The sequence below is a fragment of the Salvelinus alpinus genome, chromosome 9 (assembly GCF_045679555.1).
Source record: "Salvelinus alpinus chromosome 9, SLU_Salpinus.1, whole genome shotgun sequence".
NCBI lineage: Eukaryota > Metazoa > Chordata > Actinopteri > Salmoniformes > Salmonidae > Salvelinus > Salvelinus alpinus.
The window spans coordinates 34,205,016-34,221,918 of NC_092094.1; the positions used below are offsets into that span (position 1 = coordinate 34,205,016).

General features: G+C 43.5%; 1 protein-coding gene across 4 annotated transcripts in view; it reads right to left on the bottom strand.

Moving 5' to 3' along the window:
• tln2b (talin 2b) overlaps positions 1 to 16,903 on the bottom strand; it is a 130,823-nt gene that overhangs the window by 77,636 nt on the left and 36,284 nt on the right. For 2 of the 4 annotated variants that reach the window (XM_071416835.1, XM_071416836.1), the window contains exon 2: positions 3,484 to 3,531. The gene's annotated coding sequence lies outside the window, so the exon portion shown is untranslated. Of the gene's footprint in view, positions 1 to 3,238; positions 3,360 to 3,483; positions 3,532 to 16,903 lie in introns of all 4 variants that reach the window. The other 2 variants (XM_071416838.1, XM_071416837.1) reach the window with 2 other exon arrangements.

A 16,903-nucleotide genomic window follows, 5' to 3' on the forward strand; every position in this document is an offset into this window, starting at 1 on the left:
TGCAACAAATATTATCCACTTCAGAAAGTTATTCTAAAGGTACCGTGTGCTGGAGGCCTGCTGACAAATTGGAAGCCATTTCTTAAGATAGCTACGCAAAGACACACTTGGCTGATTTTGTTTCCTCCAATGTTCCCATACAATCCCTTGAGAAGACACACAAATACCAAAATACATGTATTCCCATTCCTACCCTGACAGCTCAGTTATGCCAATACTCTAATTTATTTAAAATAAGGATTCATTTTTTGTTACATTTCTTATTAAGTGAAAACTAGCACAAACCATGTTCATCAACATCAGACACTTTGTCCGAGCAAAACATCCAGAGCACAATATGGCAGAAAGTGAGAGAAGGAGGAAGAAACATAGCCTTCTCCCAATCATTAAGCATTTTACCCATACAATTTCAACACCCTTTTTTATGGTTAGTCTCAGATGGGGTCTGGGTGTGTCACATGCTGACAGCTGAGAACCATTAACTACCGAGCCAACATCCACATTTTCCCTCTGATTTAAGCCCACCAACCAGAGCACCCATGACCTGTACTGGCCACATATCCAAACATACTTTATGGAAAGAACAGAAAAACTCCCTTCGGAACATCTGCCCCCACAATGTACAGTGGGGAGAACAAGTATTTGATACACTGCCGATTTTGCAGGTTTTCCTACTTACAAAGCATGTAGAGGTCTGTAATTTTTATCATAGGTACACTTCAACTGTGAGAGACGGAATTTAAAACAAAAATCCAGAAAATCACATTGTATGATTTTTAAGTAATTAATTCGCATTTTATTGCATGACATAAGTATTTGATCACCTACCAACCAGTAAGAATTCCGGCTCTCACAGACCTGTTAGTTTTTCCTTAAGAAGCCCTCCTGTTCTCCACTCATTACCTGTATTAACTGCACCTGTTTGAACTCGTTACCTGTATAAAAGACACCTGTCCACCCACTCAATCAAACAGACTCCAACCTCTCCACAATGGCCAAGACCAGAGAGCTGTGTAAGGACATCAGGGATAAAATTGTAGACCTGCACAAGGCTGGGATGGGCTACAGGACAATAGGTAAGCAGCTTGGTGAGAAGGCAACAACTGTTGGCGCAATTATTAGAAAATGGAAGAAGTTCAAGATGACGGTCAATCACCCTCGGTCTGGGGCTCCATGCAAGATCTCACCTCGTGGGGCATCAATGATCATGAGGAAGGTGAGGGATCAGCCCAGTACTACACGGCAGGACCTGGTCAATGACCTGAAGAGAGCTGGGACCACAGTCTCAAAGAAAACCATTAGTAACACACTACGCCGTCATGGATTAAAATCCTGCAGCGCACGCAAGGTCCCCCTGCTCAAGCCAGCGCATGTCCAGGCCCGTCTGAAGTTTGCCAATGACCATCTGGATGATCCAGAGGAGGAATTGGAGAAGGTCATGTGGTCTGATGAGACAAAAATAGAGCTTTTTGGTCTAAACTCCACTCGCCGTGTTTGGAGGAAGAAGAAGGATTAGTACAACCCCAAGAACACCATCCTAACCGTGAAGCTTGGAGGTGGAAACATCATTCTTGGGGATGCCTTTCTGCAAAGGGGACAGGATGACTGCACCGTATTGAGGGGAGGATGGATGGGGCCATGCATCGCGAGATCTTGGCCAACAACCTCCTTCCCTCAGTAAGAGCATTGAAGATGGGTCGTGGCTGGGTCTTCCAGCATGACAACGACCCGAAACACACAGCCAGGGCAACTAAGGAGTGGCTCCGTAAGAAGCATCTCAAGGTCCTGGAGTGGCCTAGCCAGTCTCCAGACCTGAACCCAATAGAAAATCTTTGGAGGGAGCTGAAAGTCCGTATTGCCCAGCGACAGCCCCGAAACCTGAAGGATCTGGAGAAGGTCTGTATGGAGGAGTGGGCCAAAATCCCTGCTGCAGTGTGTGCAAACCTGGTCAAGAACTACAGGAAACGTATGATCTCTGTAATTGCAAACTAAGGTTTCTGTACCAAATATTAAATTCTGCTTTTCTGATGTATCAAATACTTATGTCATGCAATAAAATGCAAATTAATTACTTAAAAATCATACAATGTGATTTTCTGGATTTTTGTTTTAGATTCCGTCTCTCACAGTTGAAGTGTACCTGTGATAAAAATTACAGACCTCTACATGCTTTGTAAGTAGGAAAACCTGCAAAATCGGCAGTGTATCAAATACTTGTTCTCCCCACTGTAGCAGAGAGGAAAGGTAATCTACTTGTTTGTGTTTACTCCTTGGCATACAGCTCGGTCACAGAATTTGATACCGTTGTGCACTGCAATTAAACATTTTTGAAAGTCATCTAGGCATCAAATCAGAACTCCCTTTGTAAGCACTTTTCACCTAGAACTGCATTTATACCCTACAATCAGACCTTAGGCCTAGCCCTGTTTCTGATTAAAAACATCCAGCAGAAATCCAGCTCAAACATCCGATCAGCTCAACACATCCCTCTCCAACATAATTAGGCTCATTGTTCAACACATGCTTTATATCTGAAGGGTCACCTGGGATGTGCTTGGGTCTGTAAGCTTCCTACAGACCCAATTACCCTATAGGGTAATAGGGAAGGGTACAATGAGCCCCTCCAGGACAGGGCAGGCCAGGGCTGGTGGCTGGACTGACAGACGGACCTACCGAGGAGCTACAAGAGCAGCTACAGGATTAGTGATTGGAGCATGTGGAGGATCCTGCCGCACTTAGTTAAGGACACTTTTTCATGCTCCACATCTGTGGGTTGCCTTAGCAGCAACCTTTTGTGGAATACCCAGGTCAGGTGGCTTCGGTCTGCTCCGTGCAGTGAAATAACCATTAAAAAGGTCCAATGTAGCTGTTTTTACAACATCTCAATATTAAATCATCATTTAAAATGGTAAAAAATATACAAAAATAGCTTCATAGCAAAGAATAATCTCTAAAGCTAGAATTTTGCTCAGACTGTCTGGAAGTGGCCAGAATGAGGAGGAGGAAACTGAAAACTAGCTGTCATTGGCAGAGATGTTTGGAATTCTCTTTCTTATTGGTCTATTAACTAATGATGTCACCAGGCAGGCCAAAACTCCATCCAACCAAAACAGGCTGAAATTTCAGGCAATCTTTTCAAACAGCTCTTACACTAAAAGGGCATTATCATCATTTTCACAGTATTATTACAAAGTCATAGTGTAGAAATATATATAAAACACAGGGGGAAAAATATCACCTTTTTGACAGCACTGGGCCTTTGCTGTACAGTTAGCCATTCACAGCACCAGGCCCAAGCGAAGATTGACAATGGCAATCAATGGTCATTGAAGTTTCTCTTGCTAATCGCTGCCTACACACTCACAACATTTCAAGTGAAAGAAGAGTCACTTTATTTCTTATTTTGTGAGCTTTTAATTTAAACTTCAATCTCATTTGATTATCATTATCCCTTGATCAGAGAGAGAAAAGACCAAAGCTTACCTTAGTGCTGAAGCATAAAATGCCCAAGGATTTCAGCAGGTTTTAAAGCTGGAAAGAAACAAAGACTCAGTAAGAAAAAGGAAGGCAATATGCACGACTGACAATATAATACTGCTGAATCATGGATTCTCATTAGAGCACATTCTGCTGCTATATTGCTACTGCATGAAACAGGAATACTAGCATGTATTGTCTCAAAACATACACCCAGGGATCAATCAAAGCAGTGTGTGGTTTATCTTCATTCTTGGATGACAGGGTAACATAAAATGGAAATTGAATTACTTTATATCTTGTTACAAAAACAAAATAAACAACATAATTATACATATTACATTTCCCAACAGCACAAGTGGTAACATCATTAGGTAAGCTCAAAGCTTGGCTTTAAAATGATCAATGGTTAACCTGTGCAAGAGGATGTAATTACAGAGGATTATATTTGGTATTTACCAAATGTGTCACTCAGCCACTGCGTGTGGGGACTGTTGGAAAACAATCAAACACTTATAAGTTTTATTAGTCGTATGTAAAGGATACACATGGTATGAACTGTCCAACGAAATGCTTACTTGCAGGTGCCTTCGACACTTGCGTGGGAATATCTGACTCCGAGGGGCCTTACAATTAAGGAAGTCATTAAGACAGCATGGGTGCAGTTGAATAGCAGTGTGCATGCTGCACGAACCAAGGCTGTTTGAGCTGACCATTAGGAGTGGGACAGGGCCATACTGTAGCAGGACAGGCTCTCCACTGGGTCTGGGATAGGAACTCCCCTCACCACAGGGGCAAGCTCATACTGTAGGCTGCAGGAAGAATGCCTGAGGCCAAGTGCTCCCCTGAACCCCTCTCTCTAACCTGATTACTGTAATGAGCTTAGAGACTGCTGAACGCACAGCACCAGACACACATGCAGACAAACAGACCGCCTGCCTTCCTTCCTCATTGGCAGATGAAGGGGTCTCAGAGCAAGGGAACTGTAGGCCTCATTGTTTCTCATAGATGAGAATGCACTAGCAATGCATATTAAAATCAATGTACTGTATGAGATATACAGGTAATAAATGCAAGCAGCCCCTACGCACAATTCAGTATGCGTGACAAAATGTCAGAAATTGCCAAACTGCCATAGAAAATTAGGTCAAGAGTTAATGGAGATAATGCACTAAATACTTACACAAAATACAGTTGCAACAGTGTTCAGGATTAGTGTTATATAATGCTTTAGGAGACAGAAGTGCTGGTTAATTGTGAAATAGTGTGTCTATCTTACAGTGTGTAACAAAACAGATTTTGCTCATATTCTTTATTCCCAAAATATGATAAATAGCAAAGAGGGTCATCACAAACTCTTTTCTCCCCTTGTGGGTAGTTATAGAGGGTAGTTATAGGTTAACATCCTATAAATATACATGCTAAACAGTATCCATAGTGTAATCTCAAAATTACTATTACTAATCATTTCTGAAGTTGTACAGTACATACACTTTGCTTGGGCACAGGGGAGTGCAATGTTTTCTACCATCTAATAAATATGCATAGTGCCCCAACTAGATAAACAAACAAATAAACACACACTAAAGTACTATGTCAACAACCCTGAAAGAACATGAGGGAGGTAGACATATTAGTTGAAATAAGATACAGTTTACAGGGGTGGTTATTTTATTCTTCAGAATCAGTGAGTCATTACATTTAGCACACCGACTCCTCCTCTGCACAGTGAAGCACTTACTGTAGAGAGGAACAAACTGTCAAACAGTTCACTCCTCACATCTGCAAAAGACCTGAGGATTGCCTGCCCATGTTATACATTGTGGAAGCCAACCTATGTCATCATCTCAAAAAAAAATCCATAAAACTGTGATGATTTATAATTCTTTAACTTCCTAGGGAGGAATAAAGAGCTGTCATAGAGGAAGACGTTCCGTAAGCTGTAAAAGTAATGGAGAAGTTATGGGAGAAGAGCCCAGTCTTGACATTGGTTGGATGGAGCTAACCCAGCAGAGGACAGGAGTACTTCCTGATGGCTCCCTGCAGCAGCTGTGGGAGGAAGCTGGGGCCTGATCACTGCTCAGAAGGGAGGAGGACAACATGTCTGATGGAATGAGCCCCGATTAGAAAGACTGATCAATGTTTTATTATATGGTCTTACTTCATGTTTCAGCACTCAATCCACAACCTGGCAATTTGTAATGTTACCAAAATATACAGCAATTCTCTTAACACACTGAAAGTAGCATACCTCTGAAGTGTGCGTCACTGTCTACGTCAAGTGTACAAAAACATTAAGAACACCTCGTTTCCATGACAGACTGACCAGGTGAAAGCTATGATCCCTTATTGATATCACTTGTTAAACCCACTTCAATCAGTATAGATGAAGGGGAGGAGACAGGCTAAAGATGGATTTTTAAGCCTTGAGACATTGATTGTGTATGTGCCATTCAGAGGGTGAATGGGCAAGACAAAACATTCAAGTGCCTTTGAACGGGGTATGGTAGTAGGTGCCAGGTGCACCGGTTTGTATCAAGAACTGCAACACTGCTGGGTTTTTCACTCTCAACAGTTTCCCGTGTGTATCAACAACGGTCTACCACCCAAAGGACATCCAGCCATCTGTGAAAAGCATTGGCGTCAACATGGGTCCATGCCCTGTTCTGAGGGCAAAAGGGGAGATGCATCTCAATATTCAATATTAGGAAGATGTTCTAATTGTTTTGTACACTCAGTGTATGTCCACACAACATCACTGAATGGATTCCAGGGACATGGAGTAGCACACGTGAAAATATGTACCAAGTTTAGTGAAATTTAAGAACATAGAGATAGGCCTAAATATATAATTTCATCGGTTTTGGTGCTGGTGACATTAGGTCCCTTCAGTGACAGCTAAGTAATATTCTGAGAGCAAGAATAGGGTCTGGGACAGACACTCAAGGGTGTACAGTATCTATTCTTTGGGGAATGTGGTTGCAGGAATGTTGTGTACTACAATCATATACGCAGACTATCTGTCAGTTGACAGATGAAATGTGTATTAGTCTACTTTGCTTCTTATTTTTTTTCAATTACACAAATATGATCAACATGCTCATACTGCATTTCCTTCATTTATTAGGCTTACTATCAACAGCACTTCATTTACGAAGACAATCCATTTGGAGAATCTTGCGGTCGTAATCCTTATCCTTCGCACAAGGATAGCAGCCATCTACATTACCTTTACTTCTTTAGTCTACTGACTATCGCTTGTAGACTGAAGCGGTAAAATAAGACAAGGCATTCTTCAGGAAATAATACCTGACACACTAGCTCTGTCATTTTCATCATGTTTTGGTTTCAGAGTAGTCTAGGCCTTTAAGGCATGATAACAGGGGAAGGGACTAATTTGTGAGATATACTGATGTGTAGCTAGAGAATGTAGCAGCAGCTATCTGTGACTCATGCTATATCCAGCATTACTATAGTGTAAGAGATCTTATCACGTGTTGCAAATGATAACACTGCCTTTGAGCTGATTTAGATTAAATAAACACCCTTATTCAAAATCCCTCTCCGTTCCTGTGAACGTTTGCGGCGCTAGAGCATACAGACATTTTGGAATATGAGTTGAAGTTTGAGCAGCAGCAGTAAATGACAACAATGTTAAAAAAATTTTTTTTAAAGTCAGCTGACCATAAATCATTAATGTGTTGAATGATCATCTACTGATGGTTTTCCTTTTGTTCTTGTGATGATCTGGAAGGCATTATTGGTCTGTGTGATATATTATCTTTGTCATTATTAGTATAATCTATTCTTATTCACCCAGTTCAGTTAGAGTGGTGCCTGTGAGACCTGGTGCCAAGATAATAAACAGCTGCCAAATCTTTACCACTATGAACTGGGGAACCAGTCAGATTAAGACCATTCACAGCTCTATCTGAAAACAATACACCAGGGTGAAAACACAACAGGTAGACATCATTAGCATTCCTTTAGCTGCATAGGCTAAATATTAAATCTGCCACTGATTCTGGGCTAAATGTATCCCAATTCTCTAGTCATCGGACGGAATTCCTCTCTTCCACAACAAGCCCAGACTTAAATGCCACACACTTCAGGCTCAATCACTTGAAAACACCCACCATAATCCATGTAGTAAGCATGCACCTAGTGCTGTTATGCGTTGTCAAAGTCCATAACACTGGCAGCAGCTTAGCGCATAGCCTCACACCTCTTTGAATCATAAGTGTCTCAATATTTGGAGCTCAGCATTTGGCTGTAGCTGCTTACCGAGGCTCCTAATTGCCTTAATGAGTTCGCAATTAATAAACACTGACACAGACTTCAAATCAAATGCAATACTTATTATTTTAGCATAGTATAGTGACAATTCATTATCCCGACCACACACACAACCACCTACTGTTAAAACAATACATTCATTCTAGGGCATGGAAAATATCTAGACTGCACCATCTAGAAGTTTTATAGATCTATTAATGTGGACAAACACCTATGTATTTCAATGCATGTTACATAGTGTAGAAATAGGACAGAGCTGAAAATGGTCAAGTTGAACAACACTTAAATATATATTTTTTTGATTCCACAAACAATTGTAAGCCAAACAGCTGCAATAGGATTGAGAGTTTGCTCAACATTTGGGCATATAATGTAGCTGAACCAACATACATTCTCAAGTTGAATTGTATGTCCATTCAACTCAACTTGAGAATTTATCTACCATTTGGTATTTTATTAGGATCCCCATTAGCTGCTGCTTTACTCTTCCTGGGGTCCACACAAAACATGAAACATAATAAAGAATGACATAATACAGAACATCATTAGACAAGAACAGAACTACATACATTTTTAAAAAGGCACACGTAGCCTAGATATCAATGCATACACACAAACTATCTAGGTCAAATTGGGGAGAGGCGTTCTGCCGTGAGGTGTTGCTTTATCTGTTTTTTGAAACCAAGTTTGCTGTTTATTTGCGCAATATGAGATGGAAGGAAGTTCCATGCAATAAGGGCTCTATATAATACTGTACGTTTTCTTGAATTTGTTCTGGATTTGGGTACTATGAAAAGACCCCTGGTGGCATGTCTGGTGGGATAAGTGTGTGTCAGAGCTGTGCGTAAGTTGACTAGGAAAACAATTTGGGATTTTCAACGCATTAATGTTTCTTATAAAAAGAAGAAGTTATGCAGTCCGTCTCTCCTCAACTCTTAGCCAAGAGAGACTGGCATGCATAGTATTTATATCAGCCCTCTGATTACAATTAAGAGCAAAACGAGCCGCTCTGTTCTGGGCCAGCTGCAGCTTAACTAGGTATTTCCTTGCAGCACTGAACCACATGACTGGACAATAATCAAGATTAGACAAAACTAGAGCCTGCAGAACTTGCTTTTTGGAGTGTGCTGTCTAAAAAGCAGAGCATCTCTGCTAGACCTCTCCCCATCTTTTGATCTTGACCCAAACTGCTACAGACCTATATCTATCCTACTCTGCCTTTCTAAGGTCTTCGAAAGCCAAGTCAACAAAACAGATTACCGACCATTTCGAATCCCATCATACCTTCTCCGCTATGCAATCTGGTTTCAGAGCTGGTCATGGGTGCACCTCAGCCACGCTCAAGGTCCTAAACGATATCTTAACCGCCATCGATAAGAAACAATACTGTGCAGCCGTATTCATTGACCTGGCCAAGGCTTTAGACTCTGTCAATCACCACATCCTCATCGGCAGACTCGACAGCCTTGGTTTCTAAAATGATTGCCTCGCCTGGTTCACCAACTACTTCTCTGATCGAGTTCAGTGTGTCAAATCGGAGGGTCTGTTGTCCGGGCCTCTGGCAGTCTCTATGGGGGTGCCACAGGGTTCAATTCTTGGACTGACTCTCTTCTCTGTATACATCAATGATGTCGCTCTTGCTGCTGGTGAGTCTCTGATCCACCTCTACGCAGACGACACCATTCTGTATACTTCTGGCCCTTCTTTGGACACTGTGTTAACAACCCTCCAGGCGAGCTTCAATACCATACAACTCACCTTCCGTGGCCTCCAATTGCTCTTAAATACAAGTAAAACTAAATGCATGCTCTTCAACCGATCGCTGCCTGCACCTGCCCGCCTGTCCAACATCACTACTCTGGACGGCTCTGACTTAGAATATGTGGACAACTACAAATACCTAGGTGTCTGGTTAGACTGTAAACTCTCCTTCCAGACTCACATCAAACATCTCCAATCCAAAGTTAAATCTAGAATTGGCTTCCTATTCCACAACAAAGCATCCTTCACTCATGCTGCCAAACATACTCTTGTAAAACTGACCATCCTACCAATCCTCGACTTCGGCGATGTCATTTACAAAATAGCCTCCAATACCCTACTCAATAAATTGGATGCAGTCTATCACAGTGCCATCCGTTTTGTCACCAAAGCCCCATATACTACCCACCACTGCGACCTGTACGCTCTCGTTGGCTGGCCCTCGCTTCATACTCGTCGCCAAACCCACTGGCTCCAGGTCATCTACAAGACCCTGCTAGGTAAAGTCCCCCTTATCTCAGCTCGCTGGTCACCATAGCAGCACCCACCTGTAGCACGCGCTCCAGCAGGTATATCTCTCTGGTCACCCCCAAAACCAATTCTTCATTTGGCCGCCTCTCCTTCCAGTTCTCTGCTGCCAATGACTGGAACGAACTACAAAAATCTCTGAAACTGGAAACACTTATCTCCCTCACTAGCTTTAAGCACCAGCTGTCAGAGCAGCTCACAGATTACTGCACCTGGACATAGCCCATCTATAATTTAGCCCAAACAACTACTTCTTTCCCTACTGTATTTATTTATTTTGCTCCTTTGCACCCCATTATTTCTATCTCTACTTTGCACATTCTTCCACTGCAAATCAACCATTCCAGTGTTTTACTTGCTATATTGTATTTACTTCGCCACCATGGCCTTTTTTTGCCTTCACCTCCCTTATCTCACCTCACTTGCTCACATTGTATATAGACATATTTTTCTACTGTATTATTGACTGTATGTTTGTTTTACTCCATGTGTAACTCTGTGTTGTTGTATGTGTCGAACTGCTTTGCTTTATCTTGGCCAGGTCGCAATTGTAAATGAGAACTTGTTCTCAACTTGCCTACCTGGTTAAATAAAGATGAAAAAAATAAAATAATCTTTGCAACCATTGACTCTATATGTTGTGACCATGACAGTTTGCAATCTAAGGTAATGCCAAGTAATTTAGTCTCCTCAACTTGTTCAACAGCCACACCATTCATTACCAGATTCAGCTGAGGTCTAGCACTTAAGGAATGATTTGTACCAAAGATAATGCTCTTTGTTTTAGAGATGTTCAGGACAAGTTTATTACTGGACATCCATTCCAAAACAGACTGCAACTCTTTGTTAAGGGTTTCAGTGACTTCCTTTGCTGTGGTTGCTGATGCGTATATGGTTGAATCATCAGCATACACGGACACACATGATTTGTTTAATGCCAGTGGCAGGTCATTGGGGCGGCAGGTAGCCTAGTGGTTAGAGCGTTGGACTTCAATCGAATCCCCAAGGTACAAATCTGTCGTTCTGCCCCTGAACAAGGCAGTTAACCCACTGTTCCTAGGCCGTCATCGAAAATAAGAATTTGTTCTTAACTGACTTGCCTAGTTAAAGGTAAAATAAAAAATAAAATAAAAATTGTACAAATAAATGCCCTGTGGTAAACCACACTTTACATGCTTGACAGAGACGCTTTCAGTAAAGAAAACCATTTGAGTTCTATTAGATAGATTGCCATATCATGGATTCAGAGCTTAAGTTTTTTCAACAACAGGTTATGGTCAATAATATCAAAGGCTGCACTGAAACATAACAGTACAGCTCCCACAATCTTCTTATTATCAATTTCTTTCAACCAATCATCAGTCATTTGTGTCAGTGCAGTATATGTTGAGTGCCCTTCTCTATAAGCATGCTGAAAGTCCGTTGTTAATTTGTTTACAGAGAAATAGCATTGTATTTGGTCAAACACAATTTTTCCCAACAGTTTGCTCAGAGCTGGCAGCAAGCTTACAGGTCTGCTGTTAGAACCAGTAAAGGCAGCTTTACCACTCTTGGGTAGCGAAATTACGTTGACTTCCTTCCAGACCCGAGGACAAAGACTTTCCTCTAGGCTCAGATGAGCCTATGACAGATAGGAGTGGCTATAGAGTCAGCTACCATCCTCAGTAGCTTTCCATCTAAGTTGTCAATGCCAGGAGGTTTGTCATTATTGATCGTTAACAATAATTATTCCACCTCTCCCACACTAACTTTACAAAATTCAAACTTGAATATGAATTGTTCACTGTTTGTTGAGGGCATTTCCTGCCTAAGTTTGCCCACGAAATAATCATTAAAATAAATTGGCAACATCAAATGGTTTTGTGATGAATAATAATCTGATTCGATGAAAGAATTTGAATTTGTCTTTCTGCCCATAATTTCATTTAAAGTACTCCAGCATCCCGGAGTCCCCTCTTCACTGTTGAGGACTTGTGAGGCGTCTGTTTCTCAAACTAGACACTAATGTACTTGTCCTCTTGCTCAGTTGTGCACCGGGGCCTCCCACTCCACTTTCTATTCTGGTTTTCGCTGTTCTGTGACGGGAGTAGTACACAGCGTTGTACAAGATCTTCAGTTTCTTGCCAATTTCTCACATAGAATAGCTTTCTTTTCTCAGAACAAGAATAGACTGACGAGTTTCAGGAAAAAGGTCTTTGTTTCTGGCCATTTTGAGCCTGTAATCGAACCCACAAATGCTGGTGCTCCCAGATACTCAACTAGTCTAAAGGCCAGTTTTATTGCTTCTTTAAATCAGCACAACGGTTTTCAGCTGTGCTAACATAATTGCAAAAGGGTTTTCTAATGATCAATTAGCCTTTTAAAATTATAAACTTGGATTAGCTAACACAACGTGCCATTGGCACACAGGAGGGATGGTTGCTGATAATTGTCCTCTGTACACCTATGTAGATATTCCATTAAAAAACTGCCGTTTCCAGCTACAATAGTCATTTACAACATTAACAATGTCTACACTATTTCTGATCAATATGATGTTATTATAATGGACCAAGAAATTTGCTTTTCTTTCAAAAACAAGGACATTTCTAAGTGACCCCAAACTTTTGAACTGTAGTGTATATTATTCATGTTTGTGTAGCATAAGATTAATCAAGTGCCTTCAGAAAGTATTCATACCCCTTGACTTATTCCAGATTCTGTTGTGTTAAACTGAATTCAAAATGGACTAAATAGATTAGCAACCTCACCATCTACACACAATACCCCATAATGACAAAGTGAAAACTTGTAGCAAATTTATTGCAAATGAAATACAGAAATATCTCCTGTACATAAGTATTCACACCCCATTTGTCAATACTTTGTAGAAGCACATTTGGCAGTGATTACAGGTGTGAGTCTTTTCGGGTAAGTCTAAGAGCTTTGCACACCAGGGGCCTCAATTATCAATCATTACTACAGGTTTATCCAGGGTTTTGGGCAGGTGGCTGCTCCCATTACCTCACTGCTGAAGGGGGGGCCGGTGCGGTTGCGGTGGTCGGCGGAGGCGGACAGAGCTTTTGGTCGTCTGAAGGCATTGTTTACCTACGCTCCCGTATTGGCGCATCCGGACCCCTCTTTGCCATTCATAGTGGAGGTGGATGCGTCCGAGGCTGGTGTTGGAGCCGTGCTATCACAGCGCTCGGGCACGCCCCCGAAGCTTCGCCCCTGCGCTTTCTTTTCGAGGAAGCTCAGTCCGGCGGAGCGAAACTATGATGGTGGGGATCGGGAGTTGCTGGCTGTGGTAAAAGCTCTGAAGGTGTGGAGACATTGGCTTGAGGGGGCGAAACACTCTTTTCTCATCTGGACTGACCACCGTAATCTGGAGTACATCCGGGCGGCGAGGAGACTGAATCCTCGTCAGGCAAGGTGGGCGATGTTTTTTTTCTCCAGATTTCGCTTCACTATCTCTTATAGACCAGGTTCCCGTAACGCGAAGGCCGACGCACTGTCCAGTCTCTATGATACCGAGGAGCGGCCCATCGATCCCACCCCTATACTTCCGGCCTCTTGTCTGGTGGCACCGGTGTTATGGGAGGTGGACGCGGACATCGAGCGGGGCATCTCAGTTAGAACCTCCTCCACCTCAGTGTCCAGCGGGTCGGAGGTACGTCCCGCTTGGTGTTCGTGATAGATTGATCAGGTGGCCCCACACGCTACCCTCCTCTGGTCATCCGGGGATTGAGAGGACAGGGCGGGCTCTTAGGGGGGGGAAGTACTGGTGGCACACCTTGGCTAAGGATGTGAGGGTTTATGTTTCCTCCTGTTCGGTGTGCGCTCAGTGTAAGGCTCCTAGACACCTGCCTAGAGGGAAGTTACAGCCCCTCCCCGTTCCACAGCGGCCTTGGTCACACCTGTCTGTGGACTTTCTTACCGATCTTCCTCCGTCACAGGGGAACACTACGATCCTGGTCGTTGTGGATCGGTTCTCTAAGTCCTGCCGTCTCCTCCCTTTGCCCGGTCTCCCTATGGCCCTACAGACTGCGGAGGCCCTGTTTACACACGTCTTCCGGCACTACGGGGTGCCTGAGGATATAGTGTCTGATCGTGGTCCCCAGTTCACTTCCCGGGTTTGGAAGGTGTTCATGGAGCGTCTGGGGGTCTCAATCAGCCTGACCTCTGGTTTTCACCCCGAGAGTAATGGGCAGGTGGAGAGAGTGAACCAGGATGTGGGCAGGTTTCTGCGGTCGTATTGCCAGGACCGGCCTGGAGAGTGGGCGAGGTTCGTCCCATGGGCCGAGATGGCCCAGAATTCACTTCGCCAATTCACTTCACCACTCCTCCACGGACTCATCCTCGCCATTTCAGTGCATGTTGGGCTATCAGCCGGTCCTGGTATCGTGGCATCAGAGTCAGACCGAGGCTCCTGCGGTGGAGGATTGGGTGCAGCGCTCAAAGGAGACCTGGAGAGCCATCCAGGAATCCCTTAAACGGGCCGGTGGGCGACAGAAGGTGAGCGATGACCGCCACCGTAGTGAGGCCCCCGTGTTCGCACCGGGGGACAGGGTCTGGCTCTCGACCCGAAACCTACCTCTCCGCCTGCCCTGCCGGAAGCTGGGTTCGCGGTTCGTGGGGTCATTTAAAGTCCTGAGGAGAATAAACGAGGTGTGTTATAGGTTACAGCTCCCCTCTTACTATCGTATTAACCCCTCGTTTCATGTGTCTCTCCTCAGGCCGGTGGTAGCTGGTCCACTACAGGACGTTGAGGTGCGGGAGGTCCCTCCGCCCCCCCTGGACATCGAGGGGGGTCCGGCGTACACTGTACGGTCCATCCTGGACTCTAGACGTCGGGTGGGGGGCCTGCAGTACCTCGTGGATTGGGAGGGGTACGGTCCGGAGGAGAGGTGCTGGGTGCCGGTGGGGAACATCTTGGACCCATCTCTGCTGGGTGAGTTCCACCACCTCCATCCTGATCGCCCTGCGCCTCGCCCTCCAGGTCGTCCTCGAGGCCGGCGTCGGTGCGCTGCGGGAGCCGCTGCGGGAGCCTCTCCCTGTTCGGGCGGCGCTCGGCGGTCGTCATCGCCGGTCTACTAGCTGCCACCGATCTTTTTTCCTTTGGTTGTCCGTTTTGTGTTTCACCTGGTTTCATTTTGGTTAATTAGGGGGGGTATTTATATCGACATTTCCTTTGGGGTTTTGTGTGGGATTGTTTTCGTTTGACTGTCAGTGAATTTGGGTTTCGTTTTCATTAGTTCATGTTTAACAGGTGTTTTTTCCCTGGACTGTGTCTGAGTGGGGTTTCGTGGCTACTGCTGTAGTCTGGTGTCTGTTATTTTTTGAGCTGGTTGAATAAAATGCCCTTTTCTTCGGAACTTGTTTCTCCTGCGCCTGACTCCACACCTACATCTCCTTGGGGAGATCTGACAGGTTTTTTACATGGACGATACATTGGAGATAATATACGACAACTACTAGAAATAATAGAACATCATGAAACATCTAAGAAGCCAGGCCTGGTATTTATAGCAGATTTTGAAAAGGGATTTGATAAAGTAAGACTGGATTCTATTTAAAAATGCCTGGACTTTTTCAATTTCGGTGATTCTCTTATAAAATGGGTAAAAATAATATATAGCAACCCCAGGTGTAAAATAGTAAATAACGGCTACTTCTCAGAGAGTTTTGAATTGTCAAGAGGAGTTAAGGGTGTCCGCTGTCACCATATCTATGCGTTATGGCCATCGAAAAATGCTAGCATAGGATTAGAAATCCAAGGCTGACTCAAGTTTTATATTAAGTCTCATTGAAGATCTAGATAACTTTTCTGTACTCTCTGGACTAAAACCTAATTAAGTGTACAATATTACGTATTGGATCTTTAAAAAATACAACTTTCACATTACCCTGCAGTTTACCTATGAAATGGGCTGATGGTGAAGTAGACATACTTGTGTTACGTTCCCCAGTTTCTGTGTTGTAGTTTGTATTTGAGTGTGTGTGTTTCAGGAGATGGCTTCCTGAAATGCTCCCCAAGCAGCTGATTGGTCGGCTCCAATTGATGATTGGAGAGCTGACCCCGCCCCCTCGTCAAGACGCAGCTGTCTTTAATTACCAATGTCTTCTGAAGCTATAAAAGCCAGTGTTCTGTTGTTCAGAAGGGAGAGATCATAGGCAGGCTGAGATCATTGCTGGAGAATTTGATTGTGATATAGTGTTGGTTGTTTATCAGAAAGCGTTGGTATGTACTGTGTTAGTTGTTGCTGGGAGCAGTTGGTATGTTCTGTGTGAGATTGTTGCTCAAATAGAGCTTATTTGATGTCCTTTGTTTATTAGTTTGTTTGAGTAATTGTTTGATATTCTGTTTCATTTGTTCCCAGGGGGGAAAGGGAAGGCACCTAGGGAGTGCTTAGGCAAGAGGCCCGCGGGCATACATATACCCGTAGTATATTCACTGTCTAGGCACACTAGGTAAGACCTGGGCGGACCACCCCCTGTATTTTGGTTAGCGCACCAGGCGGTGCTAAGTTGGGTAAGTAGTGGGTAGGCAGGTTAGATAGGAAAGGGGGGGGCTTTGATATTTACTTTCTTTGCTTTGGTTCTGTCCAGCCCCTTTTCCCCATATTACCGTGTAAAGGAATAAAATCCTAGTAAATGGTAAATTCAGCCTTTTGTCGTCCTTTCTCGCACCTACAGTTCATACCTCTTTTGCTTCACGGGGAGTTGCGTTGCAGCAGGGTGTTGCGTTCCCTCTTCTCAGAGGCGTGCGTAACAACTTGGTATTCATATATACTCAAAATATATAAATAAGTTCCCCACAATGAATTTGAATACAAAACTTGTAAAAATAGACAAGATCCTG